At 40.4% G+C, this 19,749-nt stretch overlaps 1 protein-coding gene across 2 annotated transcripts in view; it reads right to left on the bottom strand.

Moving 5' to 3' along the window:
* The window catches only part of pcdh1a (protocadherin 1a), a 100,267-nt gene that overhangs the window by 42,971 nt on the left and 37,547 nt on the right, over positions 1 to 19,749 (bottom strand). The gene's annotated exons all lie outside the window — the stretch shown is intronic.

Here is a 19,749-nt window from a genome sequence, read left to right as displayed (position 1 = left end):
ACATTTTGGTAGTAAAATAAAACATTTTCTTACTTGCAGAGCAATGCATATTAAGTATCTGCATAGTCTTCTTTATTGACTCTTGCTGGCTACGTGACAAGCCATAATTCATAAATGATGTCAGACTGAATCTCTTGTGTATGTGTGTTAATTCAATGGATTGACAAATTTGAAAAATGCAACCTTTTCCAATATCATTTAAACATAATTAAACTCTAAATAAACAAATTCCACAGATTCGCTCCCAGCACAAAAAGTGTGAGAAAGTTTGGCAGGTGCTGGCCTACACAAGTATTTTATCAGCTTTATTTTATCATCAAGAGGGCCAAAGTTAGCAGGTTTCAAAAAATTTCAACACTTAGTTTGCTAATTAATATGAATATGCTTGAGGGTCCTGTCACCTGCTCCCTCAACAGTGGATACGACAGGGATTGAAAAGTACCAACCTTCTGGGGACCAGTGTTTTCTTTTGCAGAGGAACTCATCTCCAAATTTTTTATTTTTTATTTTTTATTTTTTGGATTTGGTTCAAAGATAGCCTGTCGTTTTTCATGGAAATTAGTGAGTCAGCTAGTTGGGGATTAGAATAGCAGATGGGAGAGAAAGGAGGCTTCTCCAAGCTGCAAACTTAAATCTACATTAGTTTTATCGGAGATGTTTTCAGCCAATCAGTATGTTGGGATTTGAGGCAATGGCTTTACTAGGCTTTATTGGGGGTTTTGTAGGTCAGTGGACTAATCGGGAGCCAGAGGTGATATTCTACAGTGCACATTGACCTCCATTACAGTACTGCAGGACATTAAAAGAAATAGTGAGAGAGAGAGAGAGAGACAGAGATACCCATTAGTCCCATGTTAAAGCAACTAATTTCAGTACATTTCTGATCACAAACTCAGAGGCAGATTGGAAGCAGAGTCTGGCCTTAGTCTGTATGTAACACGCCACTTCCGTGGCCATAAAGCTCCAGGGACCTTATCAGTGCAGTGATCGTGTCAAATACACAGAGCGCTTTCAACTCTTCTAAAACATTCACAGACTCACACTCCAACTGTAACTGGGATAGACATTCACAATTGGCTTGGATAAAAGAAACAGAACAAAAACATAAAAAGGACCTGACACATGGTCTCGATCCCTGCGGACACATGGAGGCCACGCCACATTTTCCACTCTGAAAACCTGGGCAACAGTGTGTGTTATAACCACTTCCAGCTAATACGGATCAACAATTACATTTTTGTTTTTTACCTAAAAAAATGAAAATGTCTTTCTTCTGTGTAACACAAAAGGAGTTGCTTTAAAGAATGCCAATAATTGAGACGCTCTGTCAAGCTACAAAAATGTACAGAAAAGCACCATAAAGCTTTATTGTGTTATTTGCTTAAAATCTCACCTTCTATGATATATCTGGTTTAAATATATTCAGATATGACCAAGATGCTATTTTGCATGCTACTATAAATTTAAATTAATTTAAATCAAATTTGATATATTTTCAAAAAGTAGTTGACAACAACTCCTTAATCTTTTTGAATGTATTACTACTATACTAGAGCATTTTCTTTGCAGACAAACTAAGTTTACTGCTTAAAACATACTACTGCTTAAGGGAGAACAAAGTATTTCTCGAAAAGTTACTTTTTCCCCATTACAAACAACTTAAAACACTACTAGAAATTCATGTAAAATAAAAGTGCTGTTAGTTTTAGTGAATTACTCCTCAACAATGGTTTAACATCAATAACATCACACATTGTGTCTTGATGCATCTGCATTGAATGTAAACAAATACCAACAAGATTTAAAAGCAACAGCATCAAAGGCATTCTGCTATATCCTTTGTTCTATGAAAGAAGAGAAAATGCACATGGAATACCAGTATTGTCAGCAGTAAATCATGACACAGTTTACATCTTTGAACTATAAATCTATCAAAACCAGCCCAATCTAAAACAGGTAATGTGCACCACAAGATACATACTTTTTAGTCTCTTGTAGGAAGCACGAGAAAGTTTTTTCACCTAATACTGTTATTATTTTTATAGCTGAGTCTGTTTTGAGTATGTGGGTCACATGATTTGGTCAGCCTGACCTAAAACCCACACGTTCATCCGTGGTGCTGTACATTCTGACTTTGTGGAAAGTAGTTGTATATTAATCTTACTTTGATTCAGTAAAACAAACAATGTGAACATTGTCTTAAGATGCTGAAAAAAAATATTAGGTCATGCAGTTCATGCTGTTATTTAGCACATTTTGAAACATCTGTACCCCCCTGAGATTCGTTTCCAGATTATGGGGTAAGAAAAAAAGTTTCATCCACAATATTTACAATATGTATTTAGAGTTTAAAAACTGCACAAATGTGAATAATATTCACATTTGAAACTGATATTATTATATTTAGTTGGCTACATCTTTGCATTTTCAACTAGATATTTTCTTGCAGGGTAGAACAGGGGTGTTCATCCCTGTTCCTGGAGAGCTACCATCCTGCAGAGTTTAGCTCCAACCCCAATAAAACACACACAAACCTGCTAAAAGTCTTCAGATGTACTTGTAAATTACATGCATGTATGTTTGATTAGGATTGGAGGTAAACTCTGCAGGACAGAGGCCATAAAGCCAGGATTGACCAGCCCTAAGGTGGCAGATGATACAGTTCAGCAATGCAAAAACACAAGAAATTTAAATGTCTCAATTTTAGTACACTTAGACATGTCATTGTCACGTATCAGTGTTTCTTTGGACTTTCAGTTTGTATCTTGATTGGTTCTTGTTCTCCTTTGTTATTTTCCCGCCACTCCTTTGTATCCATGGTAACTGTCATTATCAGTTCAGTTTTGTCACCTGTGTAGTCATCATCGTCATCTGTATCACCTGTGTTCTATTAATCAGTATAATCTGTGTTTGTATTTAAGTTCCATCTGTTCAGTCAGTGTTTGTTCGATCTCTATCTTATTTAGTGTGTCTTGCTACCTGTTCTGCTGTCCTGTGTTTAATTACAAATAAACCTCCGTTTTGGAAATGTATCCTCACCTCCGTCTGCCTTCCTGAAACCCACGGTGACAGAAGATCGGACCAGCCCGTATGGACGACGGGGCTATATTTGTTGCCATAGCTCAAGAGAGCACAGCATTTTTCTCCTTTCTGGAGAACTTTGTTTGTCAAGCTGTCACTAGCCCCCTCGACGATGAAACCCTCATGCTGCTTTTCTGGAACGGGGCCAATTTCCACCAGGCCATCGAGCTCCCAAACACAGATGGACTAAGCTGGAGGGAAGCCATTGCCAGGTGTTTGGTGAGCGTCGCGTCCCGATCCAGAGAACAACCACCATCACCAGCAGCCGCTGAGGCCACCCTTCCAGAGTCTCGTCCCGCCGAGACTACCCTTCCAGAGTTGATGGCCGCCGTCGCCACACCGCCTGAGCCCTCTGCCAGGATGACTGCCGACGCCACACCACCTGAGCCCTCTGCCAAGGTAACCGCTGCGAAGTCAGAGCCTGTTCCTGCCCCAAGACCTGTTCCTGTTCCCGAGCCTGTATCTGTTCCTGAATCTTAATCTCTTCCCGAGCCTGTATCTCTTCCCGAGCCTGTTCCATAACTTGAGCCTGTTCCTGAACTCCCACCCAGCCTCCCTCTCCCACCTTCAATCATCCCTTCCTCAACATCGCTGTCACCACATCCTGCTAACCTCACAGCTCACCCACATGCCACCTTCAGTGAGGTGAGCTAGCGGGTCTACCACTGTTCAGATCCAGCATGGTCGGTGGATCCCCGTTCTCTGCCTCCTGACTCCGCGACCAGGACTCCACCTCGGCCTGTCTGTCCATCAGCTCAACCTTGGCTCCTACCTTCCTCATCTCCACCGTGGCCCATCAGTCCACTAGCTCCAGTGGGCTCCCTCTTCCCTCCGGCTCCACCTTGGTGGTTCGTCGGCCTGTCCTCGCCTTGGGACTACACTCCTATGGCTTCGCCTCGTCCCTTCATCCCTCTAGCTCCGTTGGGCTCCTCACTCCCTCCAGCTCCACCTTGGTCCTCTGTCGCTCTGGCTCCACCGCAGTCTTCTGGATCCCCGCCTGCGCCTTGGTCTGCTGAGCCATCGACATCGCCATTACCCTCGGGATCCTCTGCATCGCCCTGGCTCTCTGGCTCCATCCGGGTCTCCACTTCCACCGGCTTCGCCAGTGGGCCCCGTGGAGTCGTCAGCCCTTTCTCCACCATGGCCCCTGCCCCCGTCGTCTCCGCTATGGCCGCCTGCACGGTCGTCTCCGCCAAGGCCGTCTGCACAGTCTGCTTCGACCTGGTCCCTCCTACCTTCTGTCTGCCCTTCACCTGCTCTTCGTCCTCCTGAACCCCCTCCCTTCCTCCGCAGTTGGTTTGTCTACAGCGCGAGGTCGCGCCCTCTGGGCGGGGGATGTACTGTCAGGTGTCAGCGTTTCTTTGGACTTTCAATTTGTATTTTGATTGGTTCCTGTTCTCCTTTGTTCTTTCCCCGCCACTCTTTTGTATCCATGGTTACTGTCATTTTCAGTTCAGTTGTGTCACCTGTTTAGTCATCATCGTCATCTGTATCACCGGTGTTCTATTAATCAGTGTAATATGTGTTTGTATTTAAGTTTAATCGGTTAAGTCAGTGTTTGTCCGATTTACGTCTTATTTAGTGCGCTACCTGTTCTGCTGTCCTGTATAATTACAAATAAACCTTTGTTTTGGAAATATATACCCATCTGCCTTCCTGCAACCCACCGTGACAGTCATACATGCAGCATATTTTGCATATTACATATATTTTTTTCATCATATAAAATATGGGTGACCTTGGCAACTTATCCTGGGAGATACAACTCCAAAACATATAAAATATTTCAAAACATTTCTTTGAATTTTTACCAGATGATATAAAAAGTGACATGAAATGAAATTTTGCCCATCATTTCCATTCTTCCTTGTTTAAAGGTATAGTTCACCCAAAAATTAAAATTCTGTCAGTATTTACTCACCCTCATGTTGTTCCAACCCCGTAAGACCTTTTTTCATCTTCGGAACACGAATTAAGATATTTTTGATTAAATCTGAGAGCTGGATCACTCCTCCATAGGCTTCTAAGGGATTGACACTTGCCAGCCCCGAAAAGTTATTAAAGACATCGTTAACATAGTCCAAGTGACTACAGTGGCTCAATCTTATGTTTATCAAGCGACGAGAATACTTTTTGTGTGCAAAAACAAACAAAAATAACGACTTTATTTCAACTACTCATTTCCTTCTCTGTGGGCCTCTAGTCAGTCAACGTAGTGTGATTGCGTAGAGCTACGTCACACGTAGGCTCACTATTGGCCGACGCTGGTCATATGTGTGATGTGTGTGACGTACAACCTATGCGTACAACACAGAAGCACTTACGCTAATACACTAGTGAACTGACTCGAGACCCACAGAGAAGGAAATGAATAGTTGAAATAAAGTCATCATTTTTGTTTTTTTTGCGCACAAAAAGTATTCTCGTCGTTTGATAAACTTAGGATTGAGCCACTGTAGTCACTTGGACTATTTTAACGATGTCTTTAATAACTTTTTGGGGCTGCAAGATTCAATCCCTTAAGAAGCCTATGTGGGAGTGATCAGCTCTCAGATTTAATCAAAAATATCTGAATTCATGTTCCAACAATGAACGAAGGTCTTACGGGGTTGGAACAACATGAGGGTGAGTAAATACTATCCCTTAAAGGGTCAAATTACAAGAAAAAAATTATACATTACATAACGTATTTTTCATATATATTTTTAAAAACATACCACTCTGAAACGTCCTGTGAAATACGTGCTTGCAAAGTCTGTGCATGAAATCTGGTCAGCATGATCATCTCGTTCAGAACCTTGTCAGGGTTTGAATCGGGCTCGAATTGGTTTGAAATTGACATTAATATTTACAAAAGAGAAGAACTCACAGTTATGGAGGGGCGGGACATTTCCCAAACTCTAAGCTAAGCTGTGCCAATCACAAAACACTGGACAAGGCAGCTAACCAATCACAGCACATTTCCTATTTCGGAAGGAGGGGCTTCATCGAAAATGACGGCTTCAACCAGACTGGGAGGAGAGGTGGTGTAATAATGTAAAATATGTGAACAATAATGTGTTTTTTGAACAATCAAGCATGAAAACATATTCTAGTACACCCCAAAAACAACATCAAGACTTTGTAAAAGGGAATAATAGGAACTCTTTAACAAAGCTATAGAGACATATAGGATGTATATGTTATACATAATCTCTTTTGATTAAATATGTTCATGAAATTTCCATCACTATTTTTAAAATCCTTGATATGCAGGTTTTTCCAGGTAAAATAATTTACAGATACTAAGATTTTTGTACATGTATTTAGGCTGCAAAAAGTTTTATCATTCCAAAATGTTCTCTGTCCACACTAGCGTTTTCCAAAAGTTTATCTTCCACACTGAAATTTGAGAAAACGCTAAATTCCCCCTACTGTGCATGCGTAAAAAGCTCACTGAGGTGATACAGACAGAACAGACATAATAGAATTATCGTAATTCTTCTTGGAGGATCATTTTATTTAGCAAAACATCTCACCATTCACTGATGTGATGTGTATATATAGAACTATAAAACATAGAACATCTATCCACATTATGACTACTCCCCATGACACTTTGCGCAAATTATGGGTGTAACTTCCGTTAAGCTGTAAACAATCAGTGAAAGACTAACTCTATGGACTCAATAATATATATTTTTTAAACTGTGTACAATGACATTACATTATTCTACTCACCCTTCAAGTATTGAACGTTAAAAGGACATTTAAATCTGTAAAAGCATCAGCAAATTTAAACAGACCGTGAATAACCCCAAAAGTGTGAATCTTTCCACAGCAAAATCGGACGGTTAAACATCACTGTGGTAATCTGTATTATGTAACATACGTTGCCTTAATAAAAATGATTTAGCTACATCAGCATTGCGTGATACTATTTCAAAGTGATTTCAGTCATTTTGACAGATAATAAATTGTATTTACCAGTGAAAACAAACCTGGAAAGATACGTGAGGATTTGGGGAGAAAAAAAGAGAGATTCTTTGTGCATTCCAGTGAATTATTAATGGCATATATCGTAAATTAAATTGTTGAGAACAGACCAGAAATGTGCAGTATGTTGACCTTTTTCATACTATTAAAGCGGAATGCAAAAGGAAAAAAGAAAATAATAATGAGGAAAAGAATGCAGTGACTGAAAAGAGCTCTTGCCATAGATATTCTTGTTATAACATATCACGTTAAAATATCAAGTGTTACGTTATTCTCATGTTATTCTTAAATAAAACATGAAAGAAAACTGATAGCTCATTGAGTCAAACTGATGGATAAGCTTTATCTGTAGGGCAACCTTATGATTTGAAATGATTCGTTTCAGTCTTTTTGAATGGAAGTTCCCCAAACCGGAAGTGCCACCCATAATTCAAAACACAGTAAACTCGTCAGGAATACGGTGGATAGAACACATGGCACAATAGCGGTATAATCATACATATCTATCGGTTCAATAAGCATCACATGACTAAACATGCATTAGCGTTTTCAAATAACTCGAACAACGCGAAAACTGTGTTTTCAAATGTATCCACCTGGGAAAGCGTTTTCAAAAAGCTCAGTTTTAGCAAGACATAAACGCTGTCTCAATGTGAACAAAAAAGATAGGTTCCCTATCAGGGAACTCGAGCTGCGTGACAACGCTTTGGGAACGCCCCTGCGTGAGTGCGTCATGAAGCACGTATGAAATCAGTCCAATGGCGAGACGGAACATCATAGGCGGGTGACGTCATCGACCAGGAAACTAAATAAGCACCCCAAAACACAAGCGCGTCAGCTTCTGAGTCTTCAGCAAGCGCTCTGTGTGAATATATCTGTCTGTGTCTCAAAGTGTTTTTGTCTGTCCTTAGAAATTGCTAGGCAGGAGTTTTTCACATATAAAAAAACTATAAAGAGATGATATATATATATATATATAATATGGCGAGCGAACAGCAGTTCAGAAAGTGTGTTCATCCCTGCCCACGTTATATCAAGAGTGGGGACACTCACGATCTGTGTGTTGTTTGTATGGGAGTGCAGCATGCCCAGTCAGCTCTCGAGGGAGCTGGTTGCGAGCATTGCGAGCGGATGTCAATGAAAACGCTCCGCTCCCGCCGAGCCCTCTTCGAGGAGAGTGGTTCGGTGCACCGCTCCCCGCGGTTCGGGTCCCGCTGCTGCCGAGGCACAGCGGAGGCTTCAATCGTGGGGATCGCAAATGGATCTGTCAGCGATAACAACAATGTGGTCAGGCCTATTGTACTGCAGGCTTTCTGTCCTCCTCCATTTCTGACGTCGGACCAAGAGAAACTAAATCTGCTTTGCCCTGTTAGGGCCCTAGATGCGTACGTCCACAGAGCTGCCCTGTGGAGAAAGAGTGAACATCTATTCGTTTGCTTTGGACCCCTAAGAAGGGCTGTCCAGTATCTAAGCAGAGGTTGAGCAAGTGGGTGGTCGAGGCCATCTCACTTGCCTACGAGTCTGCCGGTCAGCCTTCTCCTTTGGCTGTCCGGGCTCATTCAACCAGGAGTATAGCTGCCTTTTCGGCTATCCTGTCAGGAGTATCAATCCAGGATGTTTGTGATGCGGCAGGCTGGTCCTCACCGCACACATTCGTGAAGTTTTATCATCTCGACTTCAGCTCCACTCCAGGGGTGCAGGTGCTTTCGTCCGAATGTGCGCTCTGACTTCACATCGACGGACACTTGCTCGTATGGCGACGTTGGTATTAGCGTTCCCAAAGCGTTGTCACGCAGCTCGAGTTCCCTGATAGGGAACATCTCTGGTTACGTATGTAACCCTAGTTCCCTGAAGGGAACGAGACGCTGTGTGTCTATGCCATACTCCCAGCATGCACGTGAGCACTTGCTTCAGTCTTATCAGAAGCTGACGCGCTTGTGTTTTGGGGTGCTTATATAGTTTCCTGGTCGATGACGTCACCCGCCTATGACGTTCCGTCTCGCCATTGGACTGATTTCATACGTGCTTCATGACACACTCACGCAGGGGCGTTCCCAAAGCGTTGTCACGCAGCGTCTCGTTCCCTTCAGGGAACTAGGGTTACATACGTAACCAGAGATGTTTTCAAACGAAAACATTAGTGTAGACAAGGCCTGAAACCCTGGTTAAAGATCCTTTGTGAAACAGAATTATTCAGTGCTAGTTTTCAGGAGACACTGTTAGCACCAGTCCCCCCCCCCCCCCCTTTTTTTGTAACACACTGTACTGTAACTGTGTGTGCTGGTTCCTAAAGAACACTCTCTTTGATCACACATTCACATTGTTCGTTAATGCATTATAATACATTAACTTACTGCAGTAGCCATTGCTCCTTTGAACTCCAAGCATCAACTAAAGCAATAGGCAGCTCTGGGAACATAATGAGTGGCCGTTATAACTCAAACCTTTTCAATGATTGAAATTCAGTCTGACTTGTGATGAAGACACACACATACTGTTGAAGTGCATAACAACAAAACAGGCTTTGATTAAAGATACATCTACGCCAACTTGGAGATAAATCACAGTCTTTATGCTGGCAACAATCCAGTATGTTCATTCTCACCCTACGCATATAAACATTTGCATTCACTAAAGTTGGATCGATACCAACATTTTGGCTTCATTACTATACCATCCTCTGTTTCTTCAGTACTGATACTAAATCAATACTTTATGCAACAAATAAACAGCCCCCGGCAACTGATGAAATTAAACTAGGGCTCTGAGCAGATTCAGTCAAATGTTAATAATAATTTAAGATTCAACTCAGAATTTTTGTTGATAACATTACTGTATTCAGTTACTGTTTAAAGAAAACTAAATGTTCACGCAATTCATTTGTATGACAAACATAGCGGAATATTTCTCTTGCATTAAACCGTAAAGGAAATGCCAACACTCAATGCAAATCTGCTCTAATTAGGTAATATAACAACTTTTACCACACATATCTAAAGTAAGTGTGAATTGTTTTTGCTGCTGTATGATGCTACCATCTTAATGTTTTACAAAAGTATATTTCGTACTTGAGTGTGTTAAGTCCGGCTGGATCAGGCCAATGAGGGTCTCCTGATCAGCGGTTTAAGTCTTTCCTTTTCCGCAACATTCAAGATTAAATTAAATACATTTTCTCATATGTATTAACTCGTTATTTCATCTGACTCCATAAATGAAAAGGGTTTTAATGATATCTGGGTATCATTAAAAGTGAGCGAATGTTTGATTATTCTTATAACTCTTTAATTATGTTGTACCCGCTCAGATTAGGAAACTATATCACTTAGAGGTCCTGCGTCTTCCACAGGTCTCTCGCCGGTTTTTGTTCATCAAACAGAGGTTATTGGCAAATATCTTAAGCGGTTGGATTCACCTCCGCTTAAGATATTACCTCCATAAGATATCACCTCCATACTCGATCAAAATATATTTTGATAGCCCTCATGGAATTGCATACACTTGAACTTAATTCAATCGTTTTACTTCAGTAGAGGTTTTGGCCCTATTATAGGTTTGAGTCGATCAACTATACTTCCTTATAATAGTTTGGATTGGCCAAGCCCCTGAGAAATCACGTTGCACTTATCCAAAGTAAAATTAAATTAAGACAGAGGTAAAACAGACGCACCCAAATTTAGGTTGATCAAGCAGCGCGTTTGCTGCCCTAAACGGAAATAAAAGTACCCTTGAAGTTGATGTCAAATATTGGTCGTCACCAATCTGAAGCAGAATTGCAGGAATATACGAATCCAATAATCTACTTGGAAAAACAATCTCAGAGTCAGTCAGAATAAAATCAAACGTTTACAATTTATTGGCCAGGTAATGAAACAACAATTCAAAATCCAATTCATGAGAATAAAATCATCAGTTAATCATATCATAACAACAATTCAGAAATTGAGGAATCTGTAGAAATTATTACCTGGCAACGGAAATTATACACAGAGGTTGTGTGGGTAGTCAACCTACAGACTCCACAAACCTTTTTGCTCATTTTCCTTATAAACCCAGATAATTCAATTTGCTTACCAAATGGTGGTGTATGTCATTATAATTAGATCAGGTCCCCTATTGAGGGTCTCACAACTGTGAGACCAGAATGGAGGATCTGAGGGAGGGAACACCTTTAAGGGACACATCACTTTTCTCATATTTTGTAACTTATTTTAGCTTTTCATTATGGTTGGGAGAATGAGACCATTTTACCAGGCGCACTGAGACACTGTAAATGATACCAAACATGTATATTTACTTTTTTTAAAACATTAACATGTCATTTTTAACATGAGTTTTCAGTGAGTTTCAGGTGAGGAGGAGAAGGGGGGTGTGAGGTGTGAGTTGCACTGTGTGCTGCGCAGGGGCGTAGAATTTAGTAGGGACGCTAGGGACGTGTCCCTACCAATATCCAGTGACACTGATTTGTCCCTAGCAATAATTTCGATCAAAAATGCTAATATTTTTATATATAACCACTGTTGCCAGTGTGTTTTGCGTAGTTCTTATTTTATTTAACCAGGAAACATCTATGTTAGATAAAAATCTCTTATAAGAGCGTTCTGAGAAAAATGCGCAAATCCTGGAACACAAACGGTTAATAGATCTGAGTCCCGCCTCCTGAACACACATTGCTAAACTGATTGGCTTTGTGTTTTCTTTCTAACTTGTGAGAGGCTGTAGCTACATTTGATTGTGCGAAGCGGCATTGCACCTCGAAGGAAACCTCCTCGATGTGGTAAACTAGGGAGTAATCTACAGTTCTGTGCACAAACATACGGGGCAAATCGCGTCAAATGATTCGGGGACAGCTCCGTTTTTACAATATAATGTGTGACAATCGCAGGATAAGTGGCAAACATGTCGTTAGTGTTAGCGTGTGTGTGTGTGTGTGTGTGTGTGTGTGTGTTTGTGTGCGCGCGCGCGCGCGCAAAGAGCACTGAAAACATCACGGAGTAAACATCACTTAAATATCATAATAATGATCAAAAAAAAAAAAAAATTTTTTTTCCAAAAAAAGGAAGAAAAGAAAGAAAATACCCAGAAGGACAGGATTTTCGTATATTGCCATTTTTGTAGGGATAAAGACAGAATGTCCACACAAAGATGGCAATTTCCGAAATCCTTGTGGGGATTTTTTTTTTTTGAAAACAGCTTATAAATCATACAAAGTTTTTTTTTTGAAAACATCTTATAAATCATACATAAGTTTTTTGTTTGTTGAAAATGTAGAAAGTTATCTGTGCTAGGGTTAGTGTAGGGGGATAGAATACACTTTGTACAGTATAAATCATTACGACTATGGAAAGTCCACATTAAACATGAAAACACAAAATTGTTTGGTCTGTTGAAATGAGAAGTCTGTTTGATCAAGTTGAATCCCTTGTCATCCCAGTCTCAGCTGAAGCTGAAATAAGTTTCATTGCTCTTAGGAGACTGAAAACATGGTTCAGAACAATGGCACAAGTTTTTGTTTGTAATGTCCAACAGGACAAACTGGACAGTAAGGATGTGAAAACAAATATGCTAAAAGTTAATTTCTGTTAACGGGATAGTTTCATTAAAAAGTGAAATTTCTGTCATCATTAAGTTGTTTCAGACCAGTTTCTTTCTTCTGCTGACCACAAAAGAAGTTATTTTGAACAATGTTGGTAACTAGACAGTTCATGGGCCCCATTGACTTCCATAGTATTTTTTTTTCTTACTATGGTTGTCAATGGGGTCCATCAACTGTCTAGTTACCAACATTCTTCAAAATATCTTCCTTATTGTTCAGTAGAAGAAGGAAATTTATAAGGGTTTAAAACAACTTGTGGGAGAGACCAAATTTTCATGTTGGTGAACTATTCCCTTAACTATCCCTTTAATGACAGATACAGACATGTGTTTGGCTTCTTCAAAAAGCAAGGAACAAGACCGCATTGCTCTATTGCACTGCACTATGAATGGAGGAAAGTTCAGTCTCTGTTAAACTCCCTTCTTGTCTTTAATATTTGTCCTAACATTACATAATTCATTAACGTATTGTTAAGGTCAACATAGACTAAAAACCTTAATATTATCCTATTAATTTCCTGATTCCCAGCTTTTGGGAATGTCCACACTAATCTCAAAACCAAACCTACGCCCTTGGTGCTGCGTCTCGGTTGTTGCTGTTACATAATTATGCAGGGGAGGGTTCAAATGTTAATTCTCAGGAGAGCATTTTGCTTCCTCGAGGGGTTCCCCCAGACTTTCTGGCACCCACCTTACAAGTGTCAATGATAATCAAATTCCACCATACAAAGAGTGCAAATTACTTCACATTTCTAAACATCCCATCTGGATTTGATTCATGGATAAATTACAGAATGAAACAGTGATAATGTCAAATCCGCTAGTGCATAAAAACACATTTAATGAATCTCGTGGGTAATCACATTAACATACGCTTCAACGTCACACTTCCTGCACTGCTGAACTGTGCTGAATAGCGGCACATTGTCATCAACCTCAGATTCCGAAATTTGCAAAAACGATAATAATCACAGTGAAATTGTGGTACTGCGGTACTTTTTAGTAATGATATGCCATGCAATTCTATGCATACACGCACACATACTCGTAGCAAACCTGTCATATTTGAGTGACTTCTGTTCATAATTCTGTTAAAGTGTTTACTCATTGGTCGAAATGAGAGATTGATTGATACTTGAAACCGCCTACCAAAGAGACACTTTCAGGCTGAAACATTATTAAAATATCAAACGACTTCAACACTCCTCCCCTTTCATTCAACTTCACACAAAGGCAAAACACAATTCATTTTCTCTGTATCTCTCATACACATATGCTGACGTACACCCACTGCCCCCATCTTCATAGTTAATACATCAAACAGCATTAGCTCACACTATTGGAAGGCCTCAGACAGACATGTTTCTGACAGACCGTGATCTCTCTCCCTTTCATACACACAAACACACACATATCCACAATGTGCTGTCAGTGTGTAGATTGTATCTGTGTTACTAGGCTTGTGTAATATCAAGTTGAAAGTGATGTGCTGTCTTACCTGCCAGTATAAACTGCTGCAGGAAGAGCCAATGAAAAACAAACTGACAAGCATCAAGATCTTTAGTTCAAACTTTTGAAAGCTCATATGAATCTATAAGGCTTCATTATCATCACTTATTATCACTGTCCATCAGGGATGGAGAGAAATGCGTCAGTGTTCACAAAAGGCCTCATTATCAGGCTTTACGTATATGGCTAACACATCCATATTCATGAGTGTATCTTTTTATCCGTTTGTAATGAAGGTTTGGATTAGAATGCTCCTGAACAAGCTTTATTGGCTCTTAAACCCATAAAGGCCTTTGGCGTCTAATGAAATGACCAGGTGGTCCATTAGATTTCCCCTAAAAAAAGACATTAATTAGTTCATGAGCTGAATAAAACTCCATGTAATTAACACTGATGGACGGAGCTCTCGTCCATTTTCCCTTTTCATGGAAAATAGCGCATGGTGTCCGTCCTCTTTTATTTCATCAGTGCCGTAATTATGCTATTGATATTCATTATTAGTTTTCAAACAAGCCTTTTGTAAACGCTGCAAGGTTGTTAAATCTAGGTAGCCAAAAATAAACAAGCCCCATTGTGGACCCGCTTCAATGCTCCACCCAAGTCTGGCCTCGGTTTCTTATCTTTCAGTGTCGATTTGCTATATTCAACTTCAAATGCAAGAATAAAGGAGATTTTTTTCTGTGTTTCACCTCAGCCTTAGCTCTCAGTAGGCATTAGAAAAGAATACCGGTGCTCTATGAAGTCCTAAATGCGCCCTGACAATCTGAGACCCACTTGTTATGCCAACTTGGTATTAGCACTGACATGGTACTATTTGGAATCTGAAGTGGTGTTATCTTCAATTACCTGATCATTCTCTGAGTGAGCAGGTAATCCATGGAAAAGAGCGTTTGGCTTTAAGGATAGAGAATGTTTCGAAAATGTCTCTATTTTTTCACTCTGTTTTCCCCACCGTCCTCAGTGGACACGTTTCATTAGCCTAAACCAGCTGAAGTAGGAAACTCATGGCAATGACACTTAGTAGATGGATTTCTTGTGTTTCAGAGCCATCCAGAGAGATATCCAGAGAGAGTGCCTTCAGCCTTGAACATGGGTGAGTCGGAGTGATTTGGAGTGTAAATGCATAAATGCGCCAGTCGCTTCTGAAAAGCGGGGACCACACAATCACATCACATGACTGCACTTTGATGTCTCTTAAGCATCTGAAAAAGAAATGAGTGTGGGCCATTATCTTTAACCCTCCAACAGTACAGACACAACATCTTCTCGGATATAACCCGTCGAAGTCCTTCCCCCAAGACTGTGTTCAATAACGCAGCTCCTAACATCTGATTAATGATGCCTGCCTGGCATGTGCACCAAACTCTCTCTTAATAACAGCACATTTTTTTGTGCTCTGCAGAACAACGCAGACCAATTTAGCAGAACTGAAGCTGCCTGAATTCTCCATAAATCTCCTCTTTCATTTGGCCTGTCACCGCGGTATCTTTATAGGGATGCCAAGATAGTCCGGCGAATCTCCCTGGACCTATTTGCAATCTACTCGGCTGACTAAAGGTGTTTCAAGGAGCGTGTGCACGTCTGACAAGGCAACGCGTTCGCCTGCCTGTCTCTCCTCATTGCCACCCACGAGAAAATGTGAGGCTTGATTTAATTTCCACTTTGTTTTCGGTGATCTGTGTCATTCCAGTTAAAGATGTCGCATGTCTGCGGACCCATCTCACCTCCGGCGGCTCGGTGACATTTTCAGAGCTGCTTTCATCAGTGTCTATCTGACAGGCTTTCTTTTCTCAATGCTCTCCACAAACATATAAGGAAAATGTATGAAAAGACACAGCCCCTTGCGCTTTACCAGAATTCCTATCAAAGAACCCCACATTAACTTGTCAAGCTAAAAATAAATAATGTATTGAATTTAAATAAAAAGGGCAAATACGCCAGTGTTGGCAGCTAGTGTGGCAGTGCTTTGATCCACTTCATCAAATATAGAGTGTTTCATTCCTCCTCTTCCACTCACCCTTGCATTCTGTCTATCTATATTGAGCCTGCGCTCTCTGCATTTTTTAAATGACAATCCTGCAGAAAAAAAGGTTTCGAAACCGATAAACAAATAAATGATTTTCACCCTCTGAATCTGGCTCGTTTTATTTTTTTGGTTTTTTTGCATGGATGTCTGATGTGGGGATAAGTCACATGAAAGGCAGTGGCATTTTCAGGTGAGGTAGATAATGAAAAGGATGTGAAGAAGGGCTGCAACTGCCAGCATCTTCCCGCTATGAATGGCGGTCCGGTGAATAATGCTTCCATTTCCCTGCTGGCATTTTAGTGGCATTTTGATGTGAGTGCGTGAAGGGTCCCAGGAGAGAGGGGAGGAGAAATCCAATAGAGATAAAACTCCCTCCTCTCTGTGTGCATTTATAGTTATGACAAATATCAAAGATCAATATCAATGCTTGGTCTTCAGTTGGCTGATGAAGGAGAAAGACTTCTAAAAAGATCTGATCGATTGTGATGCATAAGGTTCCATTTGCACTCTTTGTACCTACCTTAATGCTTTCTGATAGTGTGTGAAAATAAAGTGGGAGCTAATAATTTGGTCGGTTCTCTTAGAATGCTCCTCAGGCCTCTGCAAAGGGTTTTTGCTGGGCTTGTTTTCAATGGTTATGTAATGGGGATCGAACGATGCCGTGTGACTTCAGAAGAGAGGGGTAGAATAGTGAGAGTGAGTTAAAGAGAGAGAGGTTTCCTTCCTCCCCTCTTGCTTTATTTATGAGGGCTGCTGGTGCTCTTGTGGCTCTGATTCATGAATGGAAAGGAGAGAGGAGAAAGGAGCAGAGGAGTGTACACCATGAGCCACTCCAGAAACTACTTTTGAGCTCATTGCTCACACTCCACTTCCCTTTACTACACAGCCAATTCAGGTATGAGGATTTGCTTAACTGATGATGCTACGGACTTTTTGTGTAGAGTTCCTTTCGTAAGGCGTCAAAGTTGCTTTCAGAATTAAGTACTTGGCATACAAGTGCAGCTATATCAGCTTAAATGAGGAAAAAAACTAAATCTCACAAATTTGTCAAAACTATGTTCCCTTTCGAGGGAACTCACGCTGCTTTGACGGCGCTTTGGTAACGCCCCTGTGTGATTGCGTCTGAAGCACCTATGTCAACTAGTCCAATGGCGAGAGTGAACGTCATGGGCGGATGACGTCACGACCAGGAAAGGATAAAAGCACACCCGGTCTGACCGGCATTAGCTTCTGTGCCTTAGCAAGCGCTCTATGTTGAAACTGTCTGTTATATTTACTATTGTATTGTATTTTATGGCAAAACAAATGCAATCATTCAAATTGTGTGCTTCTCCCTGTCCACGTTATTTAACGGGTGGGGATACACATGATTTGTGTGTTATGTGTTTGGGAGCGGAGCATGCTATGTCAAGCCTTTGAAGGGGCTGACTGTCAGCATTGTGAGAGGCTTCCACTTTGCACGCTCCGCTCTCGCCTGTCACTCTTCGAAGAAAGTGGTCAGGCTTGCGATCCTTAAGGATCCGGACCCACTGCTGCTGAGGCAGCACGAGGAAGGCATTATTGGGGATCGCAAATGGATCTCTCGTTGTGGTTAGGGCTCCGCCCTTACTCTTCCTTTACCCAAGGGATCCAGCGCTTTCTCACTGGTGTCGGAAGCCCTCCCAGCGGCTTCTTCCGCCCGGGGTGGAGCCCAATGCTTCAGTGCTCTAGTTCAGAGGAATTAGATGTGTTGAGCATTGAAAGTGAAAATAAGGGGGAAGAGGATTCGCCTGCTAGCGAATGACCAGGAAAGCTCTGTTAGCGAAGGACTTCCTGTATTCCTGTGATCGACTTGCTTCGGCTGTATCGACGCTAATGCCGGTCAGACCGGATGTGCTTTTATCCTTTTCTGGTCGTGACATCATCCGCCCATGACGTTCACTCTCGCCATTGGTCTAGTTGACATACGCGCTTCAGACATAATCACGCAGCGGTGTTCCCAAAGCATCGTCGACGCTGTGTCTCATTCCCTTCTCAGGGAACTAGGGTTACAGTCGTAACCTGAGACGTTTCAAGAATATATTTCAAAACAACAAAAAAGTCTGACAACAAAAGTATCACAAATCTCTTAAGCTCAAATCATGCACAAACAATTGTATTGTTCAGGTTGGTACCGTTAATGTGTTTGCACACTCTACAGTAAACAAACTCAAAAGAGAAACTGATTTTCTCTATAAACCTTTCAAGACAGACCCACCTTGAGCTTCAATGTTATTAATTCTGTTGAAGCCATCAGTCAACTTTAGATTTTTTAAAACATCGTATTTAATAGCCAAATTCAAAGTAAAGAACACCATTCACAAATCCTGAAGAGAAATGCACCAATCAGATAATTAAAGTAAATAAAGAGCTCATCCGCCGACCACCCTATATATGTGTGTGTGTGTGTGTGTGTGTGTGTGTGTGTGTGTGTGTGTGTGTGTGTGTGTGTGTGTGTGTGTGTGTGTGTGTGTGTGTGTGTGTGTGTGTGTGTGTGTGTGTGTGTGTGTGTGTGTGTGTGTGTGTGTGCACGTGTGTTTTTACTGGGCAAAAGTTTGGAAAAAGATTTCTATTTTGAAAAAAGTCTCTTTATTCTCACCAAGGATTCTTTTATTTGATCAATACTACAGTAAACATAGTAAAATATTTAAAAATTTGAAATATTAATGTAAAAAACGGATTTATATTTTAATATATTAGAAAATGTAATTTATTCCTGTGATCAAAGCTGAATTTTCAGCATCATTACTCCAGTCTTTAGTGTCACATGATCCTTCAGAAATCATTCTAATACAATGATTTGGGCTCAAGAAACATTTCTTCTCATTATCAATGTTGAAAACAATTGTTCTACTTAATATTTTTTTGGAAACCTTGATATACTACCATTTAAAACTTTGGGGTAAGTAAGATAAAAAAAGAAACTTTTATTCAGCATTAATTTGATTAAAACTGACAGTAAAGACATTTATAACGTAACAAAAGGTTTTTTTTATTACGTTCTTTTGAATTTTGTATTCATCAAAGAATTCAGAAAAAAACCCACAGATTCCACAAAAAAAATTTAAAATTAAACTTTTTTCAACATTGATAATAATAAAAAATGTTTCTTGAGCAGTAAATCATCATATTACAATGATTGCTGAAGGATCATGTGACACTGAAGACTGGAGTAATGATGCTGAAAATTCAGCTTTGACACCACAGGAATAAATTACATTTTAAAATATATTAAAATAAAATAAAAACCTTTATTCTTAATTGTAATATAATTGCACACTGCAGTCTTGGTGAGCATATGAGACTTCTTTCAAAGACGTTAAAAAAATTGTAATGATTGCAAACTCTTGACTGGTAGAGTATACATTAAGAGAGCAACAAATATAGTAGTATGCTTTTGGAGTGTTTTAGAATGTAATAGTCGGTTTGAATTGTTCACTCCTCTCCATTTCTCTTCATCACTGACAATTCCTGCTTGTGACAGCTGTTTTGGATTTTTTTTTAAATCTATAATCCAAGTGTCTCTGGTGCTTACTACACAGATGGAC

Source organism: Siphateles boraxobius, unplaced genomic scaffold (assembly GCF_051911475.1).
Source record: "Siphateles boraxobius isolate OS27281-9 unplaced genomic scaffold, OSU_SipBor_1 25, whole genome shotgun sequence".
In the NCBI taxonomy this organism is placed as follows: domain Eukaryota; kingdom Metazoa; phylum Chordata; class Actinopteri; order Cypriniformes; family Leuciscidae; genus Siphateles; species Siphateles boraxobius.
The sequence above is the reverse complement of the archived record's forward strand: the minus strand, read 5'-3'. Positions and strand labels throughout refer to the sequence as shown.